Genomic DNA, 19,698 nt, shown 5'->3' on the forward strand with positions numbered 1-19,698 from the left:
TGGATGTCATGCAGTATACTGACAAGCAGTGGTACCTGGTGATTATTCTATAGATAGTGCCAGAAAATTCAAAATGTGTAAGTAAATTATTCAAAGCTGCAACTACATACAGTTCATATTTACCTTTGCAATAAGTTACATGAAATCACATTATTTAACTGTGTTATTGTACAAGACCATACTTTTAATTAAGTATCAACTGAAACAAATTTATAAATTGAGAAAGTAATATAAATATTTACTTTCATCCACATGCACTTTTCTATAAATTCCATTTTTAAGAAATTTCTTGAACAAATTAACAACCTCTATAGGAAAAAACTGAAGAAGACATACCCCCCTTTGTATGTATGGCCTACTCACCAAAAGTGTTTGTTCCAAAACACATTCAAATGAACTAATAAAAAGAACAGTACTGAAAGCAACACATGCTTGCCTCACATAGGAATATATAACCATAGCTACTGCCAAAATATGTGTATGTACAAGCACTTGATCATAATGTCAGTAGCTGCTAAACTGGAATGTACAAAATGCCTTACCGTTAGCTTCAAGGCTACTTTACACACTTTTGAAAGGGATATCTGCTGCACCCTGTATGATTACACACAAAAATATTTTAACGATGCTATTCATAAACACACAGAATGAACACCAGAATGGTTAGCAATTTTGATATTTTGTTCTTGCTTTTTGGTAGATAAATGTAACTGTGTCACCAACTTACATTAATGAAAAAGAGCAACATTCATTGAAAAAATCCCAGATTGTTACATTACAAATTGAGAAAGATTTATTTCTGTCATTAATATGAATGTTTAAAAAAAAAGGGTTGCTTTGTGTCTATTTTAACACAAAAGAACAAAGAATATCTTGTTAAAAGATGTAGTAGTCATCAGACACAGAGACAAAATCACTATATTGGTAACGCTGGGTGTTGTGCTTGCCATATGCTGTATTGTGGCATCCCTAGTGATTGAAATGTAAAGCAGTTTTGACTAGCACTTGTACATGCTGCCCTCTAGCAGATGAAATTGAAGTGTTGCATCATGCAGCCACTCTCAGCTCATAACAACACATATTAAACCCGAGCCAAACTGAGCCAAACAGTCTTTTGTACAGTGTCTTCTGTTCAGAAGCGGTGCCCTTGAGGTCTGGCTCACAGACAAGCACCACTAGACCAGCAGAGTAGATGTTAGTTTGTGCCTCATTCAAATGAAGTTGAAATAAGATCTGCACACATTTTCTTGAAATTTAAATCTAATATAAACTGTTCTTGAAAGGAAAATAATCTCATATTCTGTATTTTACTGGTGGTACTATGACATACCCCCACTACCTCACGAGCCACCCCTGCTGACAAGGAACCTATTTAAATGTGATATTGCAGATTCAATATCTAGCTAGGATCATTCGAAAGTGTCATACTAACAATGGTGATAGCAAAATATTAGGCTAGCTGCTAATGACTCATCATGTGCATAGGATAACTGCAGTAAATGAATGTATGGGAGGTACAGAGGTTTTTGATACACTTCACTAAATAGACATCATGGATGTTCACAAAATGTTCAAAAGAAACCTTTAACTTGCAGAAGGAGCAGCAAATGAAAACTAACATACCATTGTGATCACAAAAGTTAGTGCCAGCAATATCAAAGGTGATCTTGGGAGTTGTAAAATATTCAGGATGATTAGCAAGGTATCTTCTCTAGTAGAATACACAATCAAATCACAGTGGTAATGTGAACTGATGAAATGCAAGGAATATGAATTAGTCTGTTATGCAGTTCATTGTGAAACTGGCTATCCTTTATGGGCATAGCTGTGGATGCTACAATAACATGTTTCATAGGCATGGAAGAAATAAACATGCACAAGCTAAATTTGTCCAATGGTTGTAGCTGGTATGGAATTTCAATGTAAACACTTTCCAGGAGGGATGGTTTGTTCTAAAATGGTACAGTTTTTTTATGCAGACTAGGAGTCAGGCAACAGCACATTATTGTCTCCAGCTATGAGCCTCATCACCAGGTTATACTGTTCCTTAAGAGTGGATACCTAGCTAATCATCCTGAACATTTTACAACTTCCAAGGAGTTTATCTTCAATCTTGCTCACACAAACTTTTGTGATCACCGTAGCATGTAATTTTTCAGTAATTTGGACATTTTTTGAATGTATATGATGCCCATTTGGGGGAGGTGTACCAAATACATTCAATAGAAGGTATATAATGTACCTCCAGCTCATCCATTTTCTGTCATTCTCCTACGCACATGGTGAATAATTAGTACCGTAGTTAATATTTTATTTACTACCGACACTTTTGAATGGTCCTTACTAAACAATGCACTTACGATCTTGCACTTGAGTATGTTCCTTGTATGAGCAAAAATGCTGTGAAATCTTGACTAACCAGATGATTTAGGAGGTGATTTGGTCTTTTATCTATAGCAAATAGCATAGATATATGTGCAAGTAAGAGAAAGGTGGTAAGAAGTCTAATTTACCATAGTCAACCCACAAGGCAGACAGCATAAACTGCTATTTCATTTAAGCCTATGTCTTCAGTTTATTAGGGATAGGAAAGATCTGCATCCTTCTTCTCGTAATTTATTGAATGTAATATTTTTAGTGGTTATTTGTGGCTACCAAGTGAAATGATATAGATGTTGATTCCCATGGGAATCAACATCTATATCATCTGATGGCCAAGCAGGCATCAATTTTTGCTGATGAGACAAAGTCTCTTAGTGCATTGGCACTGCCGGTGGCTCCAGTTGGCCTACGCAGTGGCCTCCATGGTATGCACTAGCCAGCGTATTGGTAGGTGTGCTAGGTACCAACTGATGAGCCCGCCCTAGCACACGAGGGCGAAACGCTGGCAACCAAGAATGAGTTAGCTGGAAAATTTATAATGTCCAATAACGGACCATTTATATTGGTATTACCAGGTGAAAGTCGTGCACCTGGTAGTATTTCACATGAGTCCTGGAAGAAAAGTGTGATATAATATTTGTTGCTGGTGTATTCATTTCTAAAGCAGAAGTTTTTTTTTTTCTTTACTATTGGCTTTACGTCGCACCGACACAGATAGGTCTTATGGCGACGATGGGACGGGAAGGAGCTAGGACTGGGAAGGAAGCAAGGAAGTGGCCGTGGCCTTAATTAAGTTACAGCCCCAGCATTTGCCTGGTTTGAAAACGGGAAACCACGGAAAACCATCTTTAGGGCTGCCGACAGTGGGGTTCAAACCCACTATCTCCCGAATACTAAGCAGAAGTTCATCAGGCACATTTCCCTATTTGAAGAGCTATGAGGCAGTCAAGCATTGGCCTCAGCTCTTATACTATGAAGGCTGCATTTTTAGCATGAATTACATTCTGCTCTTCTTTATTCCTTTTACTACATATTTTTTTAATGAGTACTGTACTTATAATTTACATTTTTAAAAATACGCGAAGGCTTAATGTGCCGAGTAAAACATCCGTTTCATATTCGTGTTTCAGGTCTGTCATCTGCGGTCTGATAAACGTGCTCCTATCTCGTAATATTTAGTGTGGTGTCATTAAAAGTAAATCTGTCATGTGTTGTGTGAGGATATACAGAATCCCTATGAAGAGTTGCATAAGGTATATCACAAAGGTATGATTAACCTGTTGGCTACGTACAATGAATTTTAAGTAGACCTTTTTCTCAACTGTCTCTAACGGAAATGACAGAAATAAAGACTCTCGGTCGACCAACACCTCATTTACAACTAGAACAAGTTGGACAATATAAAGGGCACGAACATCAACGTAGATTCCAGCCAGGAGTGTATATAGAATATGAGTGTTTGTGTGGCTGTGATTCAAGGAATGTTTTTTTCTGTTTTCCGTGCATGTTATTTGGACATAACCTGATGTGGACAAAAACCGGAATAACAGATCTCAAACACTTGAAAGAAAAAATTAAAAAGCACGATAGTTGCTCCCAACATATCAATTCATGCATGGAATTAGATGTGCTTGGGAAAGTTAATATAGTGACTCAACTGGATTCTGCTTATCGCCAATCCATTTACAAACACAATGATCAGGTTAGGAAACATAGGCACTTATTACGCAGAATTATGCAGGGCATAAAATTCTGTGGCATATTTGAAGTGGCACTCTGTGGCCATAATAAGACAGAAAATTCTTTGTCGTACCTTTAAATACAGAAGCTTTGACCAGGTGTTCTTTCATACCAACATCTATTTCAGCTCTAAAATTAATGAGACCTTTGAAAATTCCAGGATTTAGAGAATTTTAGAGATGAAATTGAAAGTACACTACCTTAATGTACATTTCATTCATTGCTATGGATACCAACTAAATTTGACAATGCAGAAGGCTTGTTTGTACAATCCCCAAGTCAAATTATTTTGCTGTAATCTGTCTGCAATCCCAACACTTTTTTTCCAACTTGTCTCACAGAAGTGACCTCTTGAATGAAATAATGAAGACTAGACTCCCTCGGACAACTACAATATTTGTACGGGGAATGTAGTTTACGAGAATGGAGAGAAACTTATTGAATGCTTTCATAGAATAGAAGAAGGTAAAAAGTCTGTTAGCGTAAATGAAGCCAGCAGACTGCGCCATGCTCTTGAGGATACCATATTCATGTTCTGGTTGTCTGTTTTTCACAAATTAATGCCGCATGCTGACATACTGTACAATCAGCTACAAAAACGCAAAACAGATTCAGTCCAAAGAAAAAAGCTATTTCTGACTTCACAAAATGAACGTGCAGAAATAGACACAATTGCATGTGGTCTCACGGACTACAATAATTCTGATAAAAGATGCAGAGTAAGTGACACAAGGACCACTGCAGCGAAAGAAGTCTGTGAAGTTGTAATGAACCAGGTGCATGATAGGTTTGCATTTACTGGGCATATTGAAGCTGCAACACTACTGTACTCTGATTCATTTGAAAAATTCTCTATAAACTTCCCATAAAAATGTATTAAATTCTACTGTGTTACATTATCCAATGTTGCAGAAAGAAAAGCTAAAGACAGAAGTAATTCATAAACGGACAGATTTCAAGCAAGTCAAAGGAGCTCTACCACTCCTCGTTTTTATTTTAGAAAATAATCATTCAAAGAAACGCTAAAGCTTCCCATGTCCACAGCCGAAGCAGAGCACTGTTTTTCGACACTGGCTCGTATTAAGACATTTCTACGCAACACAATGACCAAAGAATGACTGTCTGCTCTGGCAATGATTTCTATTGCGAAAGACCTCATTTACAATGATGACGATAAAGCCATTTCTAAGTTTGTGGATTTATGACATAGAAGAATGGAATTCGTGTTTAAATAAAGGAATAACACTGCCATCGTCGAACAATTCACAGGCCCTACCGTATTCTTCATTTGAATGGCCAGGGTGAGTAGACTGTACTTCATTCGTCCTGTAGATTCAGAAGTAGGCCTTACAGTCAGTTCAGTAATTACCCAGCCATCCAATGGTAGTTCAATAATGTATATAGCGCTGTGAACATATTTCAGATAGACTTCAGTGACAGTAGGTACAATTAAATAGTTCAAGATACTTAAGTGTCAGTAGTTACTGTACATTTAAACAGTTCAATATACTTGGGTGAGGTAAGAGTCTGGATTGCCACCTTCTTTGAATGGACACCAACATTTCATTGCACATTTTCTCTTTAAATGAAGATGACAGTGAAGTAGGTGAACAGTGAAGTAGGTGAGTAATGATCAAGTATTGAACATTGTATGATGTGTATCCATGTATGCATTTGTTTATTGTGTGTGTTTAGTAAGAACGTAAATTTGTGGAAAAGTAGTGCCCCTCTGCCAGTCCCCCTCAGCAGCTGCTACTGAAATTAGCAGTTTGTTAGTATAAACAATGAAGATCCAAGATATGGTTTTCTCAAGGCAAGAAATTATAAAACGATGTTGTGCATGTTACAACCAGTTAATCAAACATGATCCTTTAAAATAAGTCAAGTCTCAGTCTTCGAGAGTGAAAAGCTTACAACACAAGATTCACATATGAATGCTCAGACTGAAGAGGTGTTAAGATATTTTATATATTTTGGCTGCTGCCTTGAGACTTTTGAAGAAGAATTATTCCCATACCCAGATATTTGTATGCCAGGATTGATTAAGCCTGCTGCAAGGAAAGAGAGAATGTATTTCAGGTAACAGCTAGTCACCAAAGGCTAAACCATAGTTTTCAAGGCAATATATTATATTTTTCAAAAGACATCAGTTCACAAAGCATGAATGACCACAAGGATCCCGAATTTCTTCAATTTGGGTGGTCATCCTGAAGGGTGATAATGATTATGATGGTGATTATTGTTCTTTAAAGGAACATAACATGTAGATTTCTCTCTAAAGAACTAGAGAAACTGGAAAATGTCTTTTGGTCCCAGTTTGAATAACAGTGAGTTACTGACATTCACCTCTTCATGGTAGAGAGGCGGCAACAGTTGTATATATACAATAAACAGGCGGCTAATGAATGCAGGGCCTGAGTATCTCACGGTATAAGGAGACCACCTTCTACCAAATGCCAACGGCCTCCTAAGAGGGCGGATGAGCGGGTAGAAGGAAGGGCACTCTCTTGCCCTTGGAGTAAGAAACTGATCCTAAAGACAGAAGAGCCACTAGAAGGCCAACAGCATAGGATGTGGAAGGGGACGGGAAACCACTCCATTAAATACCTGCATGGGTATCCCAAGCATCGGCTGGTTGCGAACCTTCGGGGGTGCATCCATGTCGATTAAGTGTACCTGCTAAAACTCAAGATATATTTGGTTGACGGACCACCTGCTATCCATTATAACCAGCAAATCCTATTCTAATAGAAGGGGGGCCTGGCGCCTTAAAACTGGGACTACTTGGCTAAAGTATGGTAACCCTGACAGAAAAGTCTCTGGCCCTCCAGGTTAGGGGTTGCACATAGGATTAATGGCTCTATTGCATAAAAAAAGATTGTTACAAATATCTCACATTTGCCTTGCATGAATAAGAATGGATATCAAAATATGATGACCCTGCAATGGAAATCAGCTTTACGAATAGGAACTTGGAATGTAAGAACCCTGTATAAACCTGGATCCTTCAAAATCCTCAGTCAACAGTTGGAGAAGTACAGAGTGGGAATTGCTGCAATTCAAGAGACTAGATTATTAGGTAATGGTATAGAGGATATGGAGAAGTATACACTTTTTTAGAATGGTTAAGAAACTGTACCCCAGAAATTTGGTACTGCATTTTATGTCTAAAATTCACTAGTATCGTCAGTGCTGTCCTTTGAACATGTGAATGAAAGACTATGCTATTTGAGGGTACATTCTAAATGGTTGAAGATATCACTGGTGAACCGCCATGCCCCCACAAATTACAAGGATGATCATGTTAAAGATTCCTTTTATGAGGATTTGTTAGAACTGTGGAATAAATTACCCAAACATGATGTCAAAATTACTCTGGGTAATTTCAATGCAAAAGTTGGAAAGGGAGAAATTTTTGTGTCAACAATAGGAAGGGAAAGTCTGCATGACAAAAGCAATGATAATGCCATTAGACTAATCAATTTCATTACATCCACAAATATGAATGTGCGGAGTACCACCTACCCACATAAACAAATGCATAAGGAAACATGGTATTCGTGTGATGGTAAGACTGCCAATCAGATAGATCATGTACTAATTGATAACAGGCATAGAAGCTCCATAACATATCAGACCTTACAGAGGAGCTGAGATAGGATCTGATCACAATATGATAATTGCTTCTGTTAAAATTAAATTAAAAACCTCTTGTAAGTCACAGACTGAGGAAAGATGCAAAGTTGACACTGAGAAACTGAAGCAGGAGGATGAAAGATTAAAGTATAATGTGGAAATTACAAACAGATGCTGATATTCTGGGAAAATATTCTATACAAGACATTGATGAAACAAATGACAAAGTTTGTGAATGAATATGGAATAACGTGAAACAAATCACGACAACAGTAGCAGAACAAAATGTGTTAGTAAGAAAAAGAAATGGTTTGATGAGTCAAGTCAAGATCCATTTAATGAAGTGGTAATATGGTGTAATAAGTGGCTGCAGAGTAATAAGAATGTAGATGATGAGGAACTATGCAGAGAAGAACAGAAAGAATGCTGTAAATTAATTCGTTGTCTACCTGAGACAACAAATAGAATCAATCCAAGGTGACTACAGAAACAGAAACATCCGCAAGATGTATGGAACTGTCAACACAATTAAAAAAGGATTTCAACCAAGATCGAGTATTATGAGAGATAAGTCTGGAAAGTTAATTGCTGATCAGGACAAATTATTAAATTACTGTAAGCAATATTTAGATTCCTTGGTGAATTGTGCTTATCCAGAAACCTGTATTGATAAACCATTTAGTTCTCCAACAGAAGAACAAATACCAGAGCCATCATATTATGAAAAGGTATATTATACTAATAGTTATAAATTTATACATTTAAAAAACAATAAAGCTTCTAGTGACAACATTCCTGCTGAGCTTATTAAATATGGTGGAGAAAGGTTACATAAATAAATATAAGATCATTTTAAGGATATGGCACGATGAAGTTATTCCAAAAGAATGGCAGGAATCACTTATTGTCCCAGTTCATAAAGGAGGGGATAAGGAAGAACTTCAAAATTATCATTGTATCTCTTGTAAACATGGCCTAAAAAATTCTGTCTTTTATTCTTTTATAGCGTTTAAAATCATTTGCTGAAAATGTTATTGAGGACTATCAGAATGGTTTTCGTAGTAACACATCCACTACAGAAAACATTTGCAATTAAGACTATTAATAATAAGGTGTGGGAATATAAGGAGTCGGTTCATTATCTCTTTATAGATTTCTTCAAGGCATATAATTCAATCAATAGAGAAGGGCTGTGGAACATCAAGATGGAGTTTGACTTTCCCATAAAATTAATTAACATGCACAGCAAACTGTGCATGGATGGTAATGTTAGCTGTGTTTTGCTTAACGGGCAGAAAATCAAGTTCCTTCCAGAATAAAACTGCTCTGAGTCAAGGGGATGCACTATCTTCTTGGAAAAGATTACCAGGAAATTAGCTCTTGTACCAGCTGGCATCATATTGGGGAGACAACATAAAGTCCTTGCATAAGCGGATGATTTTGTTCTTATTGGCTGCAATGAATTAAAAATTAGGAAGTTATTTGTGGAACTAGAGGAAATGGCAGCAAAAATTGGCTTATGGCCAAATGATAAAAAGACACATTACATGGTTGTACAGAGAACGAATCAGGAGGTGGTTGACAGATTGCCTTTGAAGATTGGGAAATATATTTTTAACAGAGTAGAGGAGTTTAAATTCCTTGGTGTATTAATCAATGAGCAAAAACGAAATCAACAGGAACACCAAGCTAGAATTAAGAATGCAAAAAAAACATTTTACTCTATGAGCCCCATATTAGGCTCCTTTTTAACAAGGAATGCAAAATTGATTATCTACAATACAATCTTTCGACCAGTACTTCTGCATGGTTCCGAGACATGGAGTATAACCAAGAAAGAGCAGCAGCAGTTGCAAGTCTACGAGAATAAAGTTTATAGAAAATGATTTGGCCCTTGGTTCAATCCTATCTCTCAAAGCTGGCAGAAAAGATCTAATTATGAGATTTACACCCTCTCTCAACAACACACTATAATGGGTGTGATAGAATCCAACAGACTGTGCTGGGCGGGACATGTACTGAGGATGCAGGAGAACAGAGCACCAGTAGATCTATATAAGGGATCTCTTAATAGAAAAAGACCTTCAGGAAGACCCCAAAGCACCTGGAAGAAGGAGATCAACAAGGTATGCCGGAACCTCCAAACTGATAACTGGGAAGAGTGGGCTCGAGATCGAAAGGGTTGGAAGAAGATTGTAAGATCAGCACGGGAACTTCACGTCCCTCAGAAGCCTACAGAGTGAGTGAGTGAGTGAGTGAGTTTATAACATCTAGATTATTGGCCTCCTGTAAGATGAAGTCACATTTCAGAACAGATATTGATTTTCTAGATAAAAACTGAAAGGCATTAATTAAATGGTTGAGTAAGGTGCTGGTTAAATCTTATAGTACACAAAAAAGCAACACTTAAAGTAATACTGTAACCTATACTGAAAGTCTTGAAGATATATTTCTTCATTGTGTAAAGGATTACAGGCTTATATATAGGTTTATCTTCAATATTAATCTCATAAGGTTAATTAAGATATGTATCAAACCACACAGACAGATCAATGTTGAAAGGCATTGAAATGTTGAACAGGAGTCCTACTAAATCGTCTTGCCCCTCCATTCCAAGCAAACTTGTAGACCTCTTCATGTTGAATATACCTCTTCTCCCCATTAGCTTGAGATATCTTTTGACGAGGTGTTGGTTAAGTATGACACAAAGTTCTCCCAAAGAATCTAGATGCCAGGACAAGAGTAAGTCTTTTAGACTTTATGAGGCACTGCATCCCACCTGTAAATGTTCCGAAATGAATTGAATACTGTTCCAAATGTGCACACATTAGCCTGCTTCCTGATAACCTCTCTTTACATTTAAAGAAATTTAGTTAGTCAGTCAGTCAGTCAGTCAGTCAACATTGATCTGCATCAACACATTCACGGCCACCATTTTCTAAAATATCTTTCTCAGGAGCTGTTTTAGCAGTATCAGTTAATCCTAATAAATGGCATTAAATTTTATCAAGAATGTTTCCATCGAGTTAAAAAAGTAAATATTACACATAAAAACATATTTATTTTTGACGCTTTAAAGCATCAGTGGCACTTCAGGCCATGTTTTGCCAAGCAATACTTTCCTTTTGTACTAATTATTTGTATAATGATGCATAACATGATGGATCAGAGAGCACATTATTGTAAATAAACATCTGTTTGTCCCACATTGTGATGAAATCCAGTTTTATTGTTAACCAAATTTTTAAACAAATAATATAAATTATAGAAACACAAACATGCTAATTATGTCCACATAATGTTTACGAATGGCACAAGTGCTGAGAGCTTTGATTGTACATCTATTTGTGACAGATGACACTGCACCGTAGACAGTATTCTGGTTGATGTGGACATGTCAGGCATTCGTAAATTGTGTCTGTTCGTCTTCCTTCTTGAGCACAGAGTGTACATCTCTTCCTCATAATCTGTTTCTTCCCTGGTGTTGGTTTGCTTTACAAGAACATGCTGCTGTGGCACATCACATGACGGGCAGTTCTTTTCACTCATTGAAGGTAACAGCTGCTTGATGGCATTCAGTCTGAAATCATAAAGTGGCATAGTGCCACCAGAGTATTTAATGAACAAGTAATGTGAATTCAGTAAAATCATTTCAACAAAGTGTACGAAATGTTTCTTAGGCCAACAAACTGTTTTCCTTTGGGATGGATAATAGGATATCATCAGATCTTGTTTGTCTACTCCTGGCATGAATTTGTTGTAACTAACATCCAGCAAGGGCTTTTTTACTGTTTCTTTCTGTCTGTTTTCCGCTTCCACAAGTCTATTCTCATACTCCGTTGAGATGAAACATCTCATTTGTCTTTCCACTTGCCTATCATAACTCAATTAGCATATCTAGCAATTGTCTGCCCTTTTATCAGTTTTTCAACTTTCACTTCCTTAGGTGAATTTCTTCCATCCAACTTTAGCATTCCAGTACAATGTGTTCCTTCATCCAAGAGTTTCTTAGCCAAATCAAAACTGTTGTAATAGTTGTACATAAAATGAGGTGACCAACATTTATTTATCTGTTAATAAATGGGTAACTACCTTCTGTGCATGACCTTTATCACCACAATCATCTAACAAACCAGTATAGATCGCAACTTTCTGGGTGAATACTCTCGGTGTTGTCAGCATGTTTAATTTCACTCTATATTTATGCCACTTGTTCTGGATGTATTGACAAAATGACGAACGACCTCTCCAAAGAACCATGCGTTCATCTGGATAGTACACTCCTGTTGTTGAAATATGTGATCACTGGTCTTACAGTTGAACCTGACTTATACGTATATCAAGGGGAAGAGAAAGAACTACTTGTAACTCAGAATTACTTAGAAATCAGACTTATGCAATACATCACATATTTACTGAAAAACCAATGGAATAGACCTACATGTGTAAATCCTTGCAAATAATAAATACATTAAGACAGAAAATATTATTTTGAACTTGGCCCAGCCTTAAAGAAATCAGATAGTTTGGCTTGTTTCACTTTTCTTGCATTAAGAATATAAACCTCCTTTAGCAAACTTGGTAATGCATTCAAAGCATTTTCACTTCAACTTTTCGCACTGATGGTACGCCGACACACTTCGATTGCACTTTAACACTTCACTCAGTTCAGGGGTCAAGATTCAAGACATTATCTCCATCTCCAATGTCACTATCGCTTGTAGCTGGTCCATCACCGCCGCGTTGTTGGCATACATCAGCAATAATCTCTTCACTCGGTAGTTCTCCACATACAGCCAGATTGTCATCGAAATGCACAAAAGTATCGAATTCTATTTTTTATACACCCACCGTTAGCTCATTACCAGACAAAACTTCATCCCCATAATCACATCATAATTAGAGGCAGCCTCTTCTCGTAGAACACCAGTTTTGCAGGAACGGTTGCTGATTGTGGAGGATGACACCTGCTTCCAGGCAGCCGAAATAAAGTTCATGGCTTGTAGCAAATTAATGGAGAGAGGTTCATTTCCTGCATCACTCAGTGTTATTAAATGTTGAACCAGCATTTTTCTATAATGCACTTTGAAATTTGCAATAATGCCCAAATCAAGCGGTTGTATAACACTGGTACAGTTAGGAGGGAAAAATTCCATTTGGATATTCTCCAGAACGATTTGAGGTGGATGTACTGCACATCGATCCATAAAATGAAGGATCTTCTTCTGTTTCTTTTTCATTTTAATGTCCAGTTTTTTCAACCACTGTTCCATTGGATTCAACTTCCTTAGGTTTTGTTTTCGCACCCTTAAAACACCTCGGATTCTTCGATTTTCTTATCACAAGTGGAGGAAGTTTGTCAGATCCACCTGCATTGGTGGCGAGAAGTACTGTTACACGAATTTTATTTTTCTTCCCTCAGTGGCATGAGTCACCTTTTTCAGCTAATGTCTTATTAGGAAGGAGATTGTAGAATAGGCCGGTCTCATCACAGCTGTAGATGTTTGGAGGCTGATAATCGCTTACGATACCCGGCAGAACCTCCTCTTTCCAGTGTTGCACCGTGACGTCGTCTGCAGATTTTGAGTCACTGCAAATTGTTCTCCCTGTAATTCCATGACGATATTTAAATCCTCGCAACCATCCCGATGAAGCTTTGAAAGCAGCAGTGATACTCATAATTTTAGCTAAATCTATCGCCTCTGCACTAATTGGTAGAGCTGCAGCCCGCTTTTGCTGGAACCATGTGAAAAGTGCTTTCTCCAAATCTACGTACCATCCTTCTTGCTGACAGCTGCGCTTTGCTGATTTTGAACCCAGTTTTAAGAACTCATCCAAAATAGCGTTTCTTTTACTGATGACTGTACATAACGTGGTATAAGCAATGCCTAAGTCTGAAGCGATTTCAGTTTTCGTTTTGTGTGGATTAGCGTCCACTTTTCGTATAACTTTTCCCTTTTCTGTTCTCCATGGCTAATCAAAAGCAACTACTGTTCAACAGTAAACATCAGATACTGGCATCGTGGACATTTTATTCTCCGTTGTTCCCAAGAAAGAAATTCTCATATTCAAATAAATTTACTGTATTTTCTTTTGTTTACGCACCGAAACTGCCCATTTTGCTTACAATGTACCTTAATCTTTGGTGGCGTGTTAAAAACGACGAAGGTAGAGGAAGAGGAAAGGGGGCTCATCTTTGTTAAGCTGCCAGTAAGTAAGGGTCAACAATGTCACTCGGCGAAACTCTCTGTTCTGTTTGAGCACCGAAACCTGATCGCTCTATTTCCGCCTACGCCAACAAAGAGGGAACTTTGTAAATACAGTAGTTTCTTTTAATAAAGCACGTGCTCATTACAATTACACAAAACTCAGTTACATTTCACTGGCACTTAATACGTATAACAGCGAATTACGTATAAACGGATTACGTATAAATAAGATTTAATTAACACGCTTTTAAATTATATTTTGCCGGGACCTAAAGGAAATTACGTACAATTACGAATTACTTAGAACAGAGTTACGTATAAAGCAGGTTTAACTGTATTTTGTACAAGCAGTCACTTGGTTTTGGTTCACCTTCACCAGGATTTCTTGAAAAATGAAGAGCACACAATATCAGAAGAAACTATTGCAACTCAGATTCACTGAAATGCCTTTATTATGAAATAAAACATATTTCTTCCAATAATCCTGTAACCTATTCATTTTCATGTTACCCATGTGGAGAAACACACCCAAAAATACCAGTAGCTCTTCTAAAGTTGCGTCTTCCCACTGACAGATTCGCAATTTGTCTTTAGTTTCTGTACCCAGAAATATCTGTATGGCTTTGTAATTAGTTTTATCTACGACTTCTTGGAGAAATACAGCTCCTAATAAAAGGCGGAAGTAGTCAATAGGCTGGTTACCTTCCGGGCAAATAAGAATGCTTTCCTTCTTAGTAAACGGGAAACAAGTCATTCCTATTGGATCACCTACCCAATTAATTTCCTCTTCATTTGTGGATGTTGACTGCACATTTTCACAAATGCTGTCATCTTCATTCAGCGCACTGTTGTCACTTTCACTATCAGAATTCCTCCATTCATCATCCTCACTGCCTGACAATATATCAGATTTGCTGTCAGAAACTTCTAACATTTTAATTAAATCTTCATTAGCATAAAATTGTATCTCATACTTCTTCTTCTTCTTCTTCTTCTTCTTCTTCTTCTTCTTCTTCTTCTTCTTAGGAGGAAATGGGCTGGGCTCTGACCTGTTCTTCTCCATTTTGAAGCAATACTGATTATCACCTAATTGCTCAACAATGGAACCACGCACGGCAAATTGTTCTAAAGGTGACCTTCCTGCAGTGCCGGCAAAACCACAAGCATCAATTGCAAAGCTGGCATGTTTCTATGTAGCTTTAGAAACATAGGGCTCTGGACACTTTAAAGCAGCAGCGACATTGCAGCATATATCACCTTGACACTTTAAAGCGTCAGTAGCAGTGAACATGTTAAGGGCTGTCACGCAGATGGCAGATTCCCTCATCAATATTGCTTGTCTAGTCTTTCCTTAAATAATTTCAAAGAAGTTGGAAATTTATCAAACATCTCCCTTGGTAAATTATTCCAGTAACTGATTCCTTTTCCTATGAGGGCTGTTTTTTTTTTTTTTTTTTTTTTTTTTTCAACATCCGATAGGCTATAAAAAAGGACAGAGTGACATAACAAAATGATTTTATTACTAAAAGATTAGTAATTTCGTACTTATTTTTCTGCATAATCACCAAAAGCATTTGTCATATCATGACACCAGCTTTCCTATGCCCTCTGCAAAGAAGTCTACCACCAGTGAGGTAAGGTGCATCTGGACAGCCTCCTGAAGTTCTTCATTGGTGGTGAAGCGTTGTCCACCCAACCATGCCTTCAATTCTCAAAAGAGGTGAAAATCACTAGGTGCGAGGTCTGGACTATACAATGGATGGTCGAAAACTTCCCACCGAATTGTTTGAGGAGGTCTTTCGTCATTTCGGCACAGTGCGTTGAGCATTATTATGGATCAAAACCACGCCAGTTGAGAGCATGCCCTTTTGTTTGTTTTCCATTGCTCTGCAGAGGCAACATAAAGTTTCACAATAAACTTCCTTTGTTACTGTTGTCCCATGCTCCATAAAGTCCACAAACAAGAGACATTTATGGTCCCAAAAAGTGGTAGCCGTTGCTTTCCTGTTGTTTAGTGTCAGTTTTAAATTTTTCGGCTTGTTTGGAGAAGAAGGATGTATCCACAGCTTTAGACTGTTCTTTGGTTTCTGGAGTGTCACACAGGACCCAAGTTTCATTGCAAGTAACGATAGACTTTAAAAGCTCTTCCCCTTGACTATGGTAACACATGAGAAACATTACGGCTGATGTCATTCGCTGAGTTTTGTGATCTTCAGTCTACATTGTTGGGACCCAATGTGAACAATGTTTCAGGTATACCAAGTGTTGAGTCACAACTGTGTACACAGAAGACCTTGAAGCATCTGGGATTGCTGTAGGAAGTTCACTGATCATAAATCTCCATTTTTTGCAGACAAACTCATCAACACGCTCAACCATGGGTATGGCAGCAACAGACTAGTGCCCTTGCCCACTTCAGTCATGGATGTCTGTTCACCCTTCCTTAAATTTTTGACACCATTCCTGTACACTATCACCACTCATACAGTTTTCACCATAGACTACACTCATTCTGTGATGGATTTCAGCAGAGCTACATCCTTTTGCTTGCAAAAAGTATCGCACTTCACAACTCGCAATTGGCAGGAGTATCAATCTTAACGGCCATGTTCAAATGCCAGTAGCTTGTCTATTACTGGCATACTGGAGCTGACAGTGTCAGAGGTTGTGGAGGGGATGTTGCACAATTGCACAACGCACAGACCTGGCTCCCAATCATCTCTTGTTTACTTACATGCATGATCGGAGATTGACGTATAAATGAATATTTGCCCCAATTTGTCCCCATGAATTCCAACTTTATCTTCATATTAGGATCTTCATTCAAGCTTATTTGCCTACCAATGTCATTCCATGCCATTTCTCCACTGACACCTTGAAACATTTCACTTAGTGTCCAGCATCTTGTCTCCTTACTCCCAAGTCTTTGCAACATAAGGTTTTCAACATTTACATAACTCTATTCTTTTGTCAGAAATCATGCACAACAAATCTTCTTGCTTTCCTTTAGATCTCTTTCAGTTCTCAGGTAATCCTGCTGAGGGTCTCATACACTGAAACTATACTCAAATTGGGGCCTTACCAGTGAATTATACACCCTCGCCTTTATGCCCTTACTACAACCTCTAAATACCCTCATACCGGTACGGTATCCATATGAAGAGATCTGTAACCTTTATTTAACACCTCATTAATGTGATTACCCCAACAAAGATTTATACTTATATTAACATCTAAGTATTCACATGAAGTTCCCATTTTACTCCATCAACATAGTAATTAAAACTGAGTGAACTTTTCCTATTGGTAAATGTACAACCTGACTTTTCATTCTGTTTACCATCATAACACTATCTGTTCTTCATCTCACAATGATGTTGAGGACTTGGTGTGCAGATGCTCACAATCCTGCAACTAATTTTTTTACTCTATACAGTATAACAACTCTATCCAGTGTTATCCAGGAATTAGATTAAGGCACATGTTAAGAAAAGTAGAAGGCAAGGAACAGGGTAAGGGAAAGGTGGTAATTAACCAAGTTGGTACCAACAGGAACAGGTACTAACATTTTTGGGGATGTATAGGAACTGGTTATGATATCATGCTCAAGTTTAAGGGAGCAGAGATTGTTTTAAGTAGAACACTGTGTAGGAAGGATACTGACTGGAGGGAGATAAGGGATTTAAATGAGACTATGGAGTGGGTACCATGTGAGAAACTGGGAGTGAGATATGTAGATATTAATAGGTGGGTGGGAGATAGGGATCTATGCTCAGATAGCCTTCAACTGAACCACAATCACATGTGTAAGTTAGGGGGTTTGTTTAGGACAGTTATTGGAAGTTACATTCAGAGTAAAGGGGGTGGACTTGGAAGCAGTGATGAGACTATAGGGTGATGGAAGCCAAGTAAGAATGATATAAAGTAATTAGTGTTAAACTGTAAAAGTATTGTAAAGGAAGGAATTCAAATTAAGTCATTTAAAAGATGTATATTTACCAGATATTGAAACAGGAGTTGAATCATCACTAGGAAGTAATATTATGGATGCAAATAATTATCTCACAGAACTGGAGTGTTTTTCGTAGAGACAGGATGGCAATGGTGGGAAGGGGAGTATTCATACTGGTGACACAAGAATTCTTAAGCTACGAAAAAGTTAAGGATAAGAAACATGAAATTCTAGGCATAAGGCTCGTTTCTAAAGATAATAGACAAGTTGATATTTTTGGAGAGTACAGATCTGGAAAGTATGGTGGAATTGTTTCATAAGGTAGTAAGCTATGTGAAGAACAAAACAGAAAGGAACATTATTGTAGCAGATGATCTCAACTTAGCAAATGTATTCTGGGAAGGTACTGCAAATAGCAGAAAGCATGACCAACAAATGTTAAATAAGTTAATCTGGGAAGGACAGTTGAATCAGAAAGTGATAGAACCTACCAGATGGAAAAATATTCTTGACATGATCCTGATAAAAATCAGATGAACTCTGTAAAGAAACTGAAGTGATAGATGGTATGAGTGATCACGAACTGTTTTAGTCATGGTTAAAAAGTAAATGTGATAGATAGGAATATTGTAAAAGTGGGATTATTATGCAATACTGTATGGTTCAATCAGTCTAGTCAATCATCACTGATCTGCATTTAGGGCAGTCACCCAGATGTCTTATCTGTTGCTTACCACATCTTTTCTTAAATAATTACAAAGAATTGGAAATTCATTGAACATCTCCCGTGGTAAATTATTCCAGTCCCTAACTCCCCTTCCTATAAACAAATATTTGCCCCAATTTGTCCTCTTGAATTCCAACTTTATCTTCATATTGTGATATTTCCTACTTTTGAAGACACCACTCAAACTTATTCATCTACTAATTCCACGCCATCTCTCCACTGACAGTTAAGAACATACCACTTACAATGAATCAATAAAAGTAAATTTCCACCGTTTTTTATACTTATATTTGCTTTAAGCAAATTAATTATTTATAATAGGACTTACATGTTTCGTTCTTTGGGAACATCCTCAGCTATGTTACAATGCAAAGGTGAGATTACAAAGAATTTTTCATTTTCTCAAAAAGCATCATAAAAAGTACCTTGATATGCTTAAAAACTATACGAATTTAAAAAAGACAAAAAACTAAAATCTGTGAGGAGGCTTGAGTGGAGCAGTGAAATGGGAATGGAAATGGATCTACTCATGTTCTAACCTATATTGAAAACAATTTCTATTCACTTGAACAGATGTTTTAAAAATTTCGTAATAGGTATGCTTCTTAATTGTTTATTATTAAAAAAAATTTGAAGAATATTTTTTCTTGTTGATATTCTGTTTTTATTACAAAACTGTTCTCCTCAGGTGCCTTTACCTCCTATACCTCCTGAATCCAAGATATCTGCTCTATCTTGCTTGAACCCTACAAGCTGAGCTTCAGTAAGATAACCTTTCCTAAACCCAAGCTGCCTTCTATCAAAATCACAAACATAAACATCTCTAATATAATCAGAAAGAATGCCTTTCCAAAGCTTACATGCAACACATGTCAAACTGACTGTTCTGTAATTTTTGGCTTTATGTCTATCACACTTTCCTTTATACTCAGGGGCTGCTATAGCAATTCTCCATTCATTTGGTATAGCTCCTTCATGCAAACAGTAATAAAATAAGTACTTCAGATGTGGTACTATATAACAACCCATTGTCTTTAGTATATCCCCAGAAA

The 19,698-nt window shown here is 37.3% G+C and overlaps 1 protein-coding gene across 1 annotated transcript in view; it reads left to right on the top strand.

Moving 5' to 3' along the window:
- The window catches only part of LOC136866729 (talin rod domain-containing protein 1-like), a 125,367-nt gene that overhangs the window by 42,677 nt on the left and 62,992 nt on the right, over positions 1 to 19,698 (top strand). The window lies entirely within an intron of this gene.

This window comes from Anabrus simplex, chromosome 3 (assembly GCF_040414725.1).
Source record: "Anabrus simplex isolate iqAnaSimp1 chromosome 3, ASM4041472v1, whole genome shotgun sequence".
Classification (NCBI taxonomy): domain Eukaryota; kingdom Metazoa; phylum Arthropoda; class Insecta; order Orthoptera; family Tettigoniidae; genus Anabrus; species Anabrus simplex.